The sequence below is a fragment of the Sciurus vulgaris genome (assembly GCF_902686455.1).
Source record: "Sciurus vulgaris genome assembly, chromosome: 5".
In the NCBI taxonomy this organism is placed as follows: domain Eukaryota; kingdom Metazoa; phylum Chordata; class Mammalia; order Rodentia; family Sciuridae; genus Sciurus; species Sciurus vulgaris.
In genome coordinates, this window is record NC_136465.1 from 175,144,588 (window position 1) to 175,151,567 (window position 6,980).

The following is a 6,980-nucleotide window of genomic DNA, read 5'->3' on the forward strand; positions in this document are numbered from 1 at the left end:
CACAGAGTGACAGGGAAGTCACCCAGAATGAGCAGCAAGCACAGTGGACAGGTAAATCCTCTCCCCCTTCCCGCTCCCTGTCCAGCCCCGGGGGACTCAGGAGGGCTCTCCATGTGGTCCACCCTCCACTCCAGAGCAGATGCCCTCTGGGGAGGGGAGGAGTTTCTCTCCACTGGGTCCACTGAGGCCGCCTGCTCCAGCCATCTTCTGTGATTCGGATGACTGGGCTGCTCCAGTGCCTGCAGGGTCTGGGCTGAGGCCTGAGGAGCCACGGGCTAGGCCACGCGTGGGCCCAGCTGCCCCCAGGGGAACAGCCAGTGCACCTCCATCCCACTCTTGAGAGTCGGTCTCTCGGCCGGGACACCTTGGCCTGTCTGCTGGGATGGCTAGTGTGTTTGCAGGTGGAGGGATGCTGGCCCTGTGCCCCTGCCTGCCTGCACCTGCAGCCCCATTGGTGAGATGGCCCTGCTGGTGAGGGATGGGCAGCAGCACATCTGCCTAGCCTGGCCTCCTACCAGCTATAGACTTGGGTCAAGGCTGCTAACCCCCCAGGACACTGTGTTCTCCTCAGTAAGGCGAAGACCCCGCTGCCTTGAGCTCTCCTGCAGGCGAGGGCGGGGGAGAGCTTTGTGAAACCCCAAACCAGAGCTGTGGAGGGGGTTATTCTGGAGCCTGGCTTTGTCCTCGGGACTCTTACAGCCTGTGGGGGAGACAGCGCTCTGTGCAGGAAGGACCCTGGGCAGAGACCAGAAAAGGACTGCGGGTCAGGCTGGGAGCAGGGGTGTTTCTGGGCTCCAGAGGGCGCTGACTGGGCAGCAGGAGCAGCAGCACATGGACGTGGCTGTGTGACTGGGACCCACTGCCCTCTCTGGCCACTCATTTTCTCTTTGGCAGATGACAGTCGTGATACCCACCTCAGAGGGTTGGGTGAGTTGGCACAAGGCAGGCCCTTGCCCCTGGACAGTGCTTGCCGTATGGGGACCTCGTGTGGGCCTCTACTGCTTCTGGACTTTGAGCTGTGGTCTCTGATGTGGATGTCCTGTCGTGGAACCCAGGCTGCCTCTGGAACTTTCCTCCCAGGCACTGAAGCAGGCTCTGCACAAGGCGGCTGGTCCCATTCAAATCTCTGAAAAATTTGTGGCTGTGCTGGGCACATGCCTCGTGTGTGCCTGTAATTCCTGCGGCTCAGGAGGCTGTCTCAAGTTCAAAGCCAGCCTCAGCAACTTAGTGAGACCCTATCTCAAAACAAAACATAAAATGGGCTGTGGATGCAGCTCAGTGATTAAGCGCCCTGGTTTTAATCCCTGGTACCAAAAAAATAAAACGGTCTGTGTTCACCTTCTAGCACTTGCCCCTGAAGCCTCCAAAGCCCCTGAAGAGCCTCGTCCATTTGGGGACCTCAGGGCCAGACACCGCCTGGTTCCCTGCTCCCGCTTTGTAGATGAAGCAGCTGAGACTCGTATTAGATGTAACTTGTTCAAGTCTCACTGGGAGTTTGTGGCCAAGCCTCTGGGCCCTACAAGACTGTTCTGTGTCACTGCAGGGCCGCCTTCCTGGGGTCTCTCTGGAGTGGGGATTCTTCATACCCAACTAACTCTGTATCTCAGGGAAGTTCTGAGGTGGATTTTCCCAGAGGCCCTAAATTCCAAGGCCCACCTGACCCCTCTCGGCACTGTTGTTCTGGATTTCCTGTCCTCCTCCATCAGCCCATGTTGGGGAGGCACACTGAGGCCTGAGGACAACAATAGACAGTCTTGGGTGGCCCAGAAGGCCTGGGGTTCATGGGCATGCAGGTCCCTGGGCCCTGGGGACTCAAGCTCATGATTCTCCCCTCGTCAGGCAACCACATCCCATCCGACCGTGGCCTGGGCTGGGGCCAAGAGGGGATCCCACCCCAGGCTCTGCAAGGAGCGAAGTTCTGACGGCAGTTCTGATGGGGTCTTCTGTCCCTTGGGGACACTAAGGGAGGAAAAGAGCTCCCTGGTCCCAGAGAGCACAAAGGGCTCAGCAGAGAGCACAGCAGGCGGCCCTGTGTCCACCCATGTCTCCTGGGCCCGCCCAGCCTCTGCTTGCCAAGCCTCCAGTCACTGCCGGCGCCCTCTAGGACCCTGCAAGCCCTCCCTGGTCCCTGCCAACCCCTTCACCAACTGCGGCTGTGACCTGTTGCTGCTGCCCACCCAGGGCAGGAGTGGCTGGCACTGCAGACCTGGGGCTCTCAGCCTCTGCTTTTGACTCTACCTGAGCCCCTGCCGTCGCTCCAGAGCTTCTCCATCCCACCCTGTGGCTTCTAGGGCTGTTGGCTCCCTGACTCTCCATGCCTGCCGCAGCCCCCTCTCCAGGACCCACTCCCTGGGGCAGGAAGCCCCCTAAAAGGGGCCCTCAGCCTGTCTCCTCATCCAACCAGGGCCTCTCTGAGGTATCACCTGACTGCAGTCTGGGCCCTGCCGGCCAAAGCTCCAGGGAGGCCCTGGCATTTAATCTCAGCTGATGTCCCATCTGCCCCTCCTCCCATCCCTCCAGGCCCTTGGTCAGGAGCCAGGCTGCTCCCAGCATCCCCATGTCGTCCTGGACCATAGCCCCTGCCTGCCGCCTCCCACCTCCCCACCTGCTTGTTTCATGTACATTTTGTTTGTTTGTTTGTTATTTTTGCAGTACGGGGGATCGAACCCAGGGGCACTTTACCACTGAGCTAGAGTCTTTTTATCTTTTATTTTGAGACAAGGTCTCATGTGGTTGCTGGGGATGGCCTTGCACTTGCCATCCTCCTGCCCCAGCCTCTTGAGTACCTGGAATGACAGGTGTGTGCCTCTGCGCCAGCATCATGTATATATTATTAAATATACAGATGGTGTGTTTGCCAGCAGCGACTTTCCACAGAGGAATACACGCACATCACCAGCACTGAAGGGTTATGGGAAATAATATACAAGACAGCTCCCCAGGTAAAGTGGAGGGCCAGTGCGGCTCGGGAGGAGGGAGGGGAGAATAGCAAACATTAAACCTCCCAGTGCACCCTTTCCCAATAGCAATGGCCCTGAAGGGGAAAGGCAAGCTTCCATCCCTTCCTGGGTCATCCCCAGCATCTCCACTAAAAGCAAACCTTCACCCCTTCCCCACCCCAGTGGGCCCTGAAGGGAGGAGGCGGCCCTGGACTTTCACCTCCCCATTCAGGTGGGTCCTGGAAGGGGAGAAGCAAATAGTGAAGCTCTAGGTAACAATGGGCCCCAGAGGAAGAAGATAAGCAGTGAGCACCCAGCTGTGAGCTTTTCCAGTGACCGTGAGGTTCAGACATTTTACAACGGCCTTGCTGAGTTAAAGCACTAACCTGCACAACCAGCCCCTGACTGTCTAAACTGCACATCCACAGTCTCCAATGAAACTATAAAACCCAGACTCCTTCGGTAACCTGGGGGCCATCTCCATACCCAGAAAATGGGCCCTCCCGTGCCTGATCGATTGACTTCACTGCAGAATAAAGGAAAGTTTGCTGGTCCGAGGTTTGCTTCCCGTCACCTGCCTCCATCATTTGTGGGCCATGAGCTTACAAGCACCAGGCCAAGAAATAACAAGCAGCTGGGTTTGGTGGCCCAGGCCTGTGATCCCAGCTACTAGGGAGGCTGAGGCAGGAGGATCATGAGGCCCTGTCTCAAAAGATAAAAAGGACTGGAGCTATGGCTCAGGCAGAGGGCTTGCCCAGCATGTGTGAGGCCCTGGGCACCATCCCCAGTACCTGCTGCCAGCAGGAAGTTGGCAGAAGTGATGAGTAAAGCTTTCGGATTATCTTGCTAAAGACGTTTGTCTTGAAGCCAGGCGTAGTGGCCCAGGCCTGTCATCCCAGCTACTCAGAAGGTGGAGAACGATTGCTTGAGCCCAGGAGTTTGAGAGCAGCCTGGGTACCATCGTGAGTCCATCTCAAAAAAAGACATTTGTCCATTAGCCTTGGACACTCTTCCTTCCTCCCCATTATGAGCTGGAAAACAGCAGCCACCAGAGCACTTTGCAAACCACATTTGGGGGCAGCTGAGGGCCCAGTGGCTTGGAGCATCACCTTGCCACTGTGTGAGGCAGAAGCCTACGTTATTGAAGCTACTCGATGGGGTCCCTGTGCTACACCTTAATCAACATACGTGGGACAAGGACTCCCCACGTGATTTCCACCACTCCAAGTTGTTCGTAGCCGCTGGAGGTCTCCTGTCTGATCTTGGTTCTCTCCTGGGAAGCTGGTGGGGGCTGGGGGGAGCTGATCTGGGCAGGTGGGCCCGGGCTGTGAGGAAGGATGTCTGGACAGTTTGCCTCCGCTCCACACCTACCTCCTTGGCTTCCTCCTGCCGTGGCCCCCTGGAGGTGAGCATCATACCCTACCAGCCCCCTGCAGAAGCCCAGGTCACTGCTGAGTCAGGGCCCCAGCCTTGCCCCATCCTGACCTCCAATGTCACAGCAGAACTCCCAACATGCCTTGCATCAGGCTAGCCCAGGTTGGGACAGGCAGAGATTCAAGAACAAGCCAACCATGACACCAGACTTCCAGGAGCAGGGGCCCTGTTACTCACCCATTCTCAGTCCCTCTTAAGCACTCAGAGGGGGAAAACTTCCAACTTAATATTTAATCAAGAAGTTGAATATTGATACTCCAGCAGGAGAAAATTATGTCCCCTAGCCTCGTACTGCTGGGAAACCAACTGGTTTGCCTCCCTAGGCTCAGCCAGCCTGGAAGGCTTATTAAATAATTGACGGCCTGCTGCTCGAGCCCCTGCCAGGCCACTCAGGGGCCCCCAGTCGAGGGAAGGTCCTCATCTTCTTCCTCAGCCCTGGACAAAACCTCTGCAAACAGTCCCTGAAAACAAGCAGAGAATCCAAGGAGGCTCCAGTTCCATGTCCCCAGGGCTGGTTCCATTGAGCCTGCCCCTCCCTTCTCCTTTCCCAGAACTCAGTTGCAGAGCAAAGGTTCCAGCTCCTTCTCTGAGGGCGGTGCCTGAGGCCGTCAGGGCATCAGGCAACTGGGAGCTGGATGGGGCTGGGGGACGCACGGGGTCTCTCTGGAATCAGGCCCAGGCAGGGGCAGGGGCCGATCCCTGAGGCTGCCCTAGGGGCTCAGGGAGGGTGGCTCTGGGCTGTGGGACTTGGCGTGGGGAGGCAGTGAGGGGTTCTACCCCCACCCAGGGCTGGCTCCGCACTCATCCCCCGCCAGCCTCCTTGCTGCCTGGAGCTTAGAAAGTCAAGGCCTGGGTTCGAATCCTAATGCTGCCCCTTAGTTACTCAGTCTCAGTTTCCCCACTCAGTGGATGGGATGCGATGGGCCAGGCACAGTATGTTCCATGCCCGATGGCTCATTTGATTGTCAAGACCCTGTTAAGAGGTGGGCACCACCCAGCTCCTCTGTGCCAAAGAGAAAATAGGCAGAGCCCTGGCCAGGGCTCATAGATCTCTGGGTCCCCGGCCCTCCTCTGGACACCAGCCCAGATGAGGTGCAAGCATACAGCACCATGACCGGCTGGGCACCTCCTAGCCTCCCACCGGCTCCCGTTCCTCAGCCGGCCTCCTCCCTGCTTCGCTCAGGGCTATTGTTATTTCTGGTCATCTGGGTCCCCCGACCATGACAGCAGCTGCACTGAGAGGCCTGGCATGGGGCAGGCTGGGCAAGCTGGGGCCCTACCACCCAGGCTGCTGGATGGAGTGGCCTCACCAGAAGAGGGAAGGAAAAAGCAGCCTCACACCTTCGCCTCCCTCCCTTGCCTCTGCGCTGCCCAGTTTCTCAGAGATGGCTGCCAGGAGCATCTGACAGTTCTCCCTCCCATTCTTGGATGGGGCCCTGCCTGGCAGGATGTGAGGAGGGTCTGGGGCCAAGGCTGCCTCCTGGATCCTATTTCCTCTGGGCAGGGCTGCGCACACTTGGCTGGCCTGCAGTCCTACGGACCAGGTTGTGGCCACCTGCTCTGGCCTGCCCCTCTGGCTTAAGGGTCAGGTGGCCAAGGATCTCTTACTGGCACTCTTTGGGTAGAGATGGGCCAGGGCTGGTCCCTTTGGGGTCCTCAGCTCTGCAGGGACACATGGGGGCCCCCACATAGCTACACAGATACCCTGCCCCCATAGCAGGATCCGGAGCCCAACTCAGGATTGACTCTGTGAGGGATTTGGCAGACTCTCCCCTGTGGGGACAGGCCAAGAATCCAACAATCATGGTCGATGCCTGGGAGCTGAGGGCTAGAGGAGGGGTAGTCAGGGGAGGCTTTCTGGAGGGGGCCTCAGCACTACGGGGAGGAACAGGCATTTGTTGGTGAAGATGGCTGGGGAGGCGGGCATCGCAATGCACATGGCTCAAGCATAGAGTACCCACACAATCCCAGGGGGCGCGGTGGCTAACCGGCATCAAGTTTAGTGTGGCTTGGGAGGGAGGCGGGGTCTGGTCATGGGAACTTCGATGCCGGGCTCCAGAGATAGGTTTGCTCTGTAGCCAACAGGGAGCCATAGAAAGGCGGTGTCGGACGCTGAGATCATCTCACCTGTCAATAGATGGTCACGTGAGTGATTCGTACTATTGAAGTAAAACTGTTCATTCTAAAACGTTATTAAAAGATAGGTGAAATGATATTGTAGCTGGAGAAATTGGTTTAGAATCCATTGTCCTCATAAAGTAGACATATACCACCTGCTCTTGAATCCCTGCAGCTCCGGCAGCTCGCCTTCTTACGGGCGGCACACGCTGGGCTGCAGGCAGAGTCCAGAGGCCCGAACCTCCCCTTCCACTGCTCAGGAGCTGCCCGCTGTCCCAGAGCCCCTGGCAGCATCCCGGGCCTCCTGGGGAGGGCTTCTCCTGCCTGGAGGGAACGCCCAGCACTTAGAGGCCAACGCCACAATGTGATCCAGCTGGGGCCTGGCCCTGCAGAGGTTTTTCCTCTGGCTCAGACCTAGGGCCACCCAGCAGGACACTACGGGTGCCTCTCTGGATCTTGCCCAGGCCTCCATGGAGAGGCCCAGGAGCC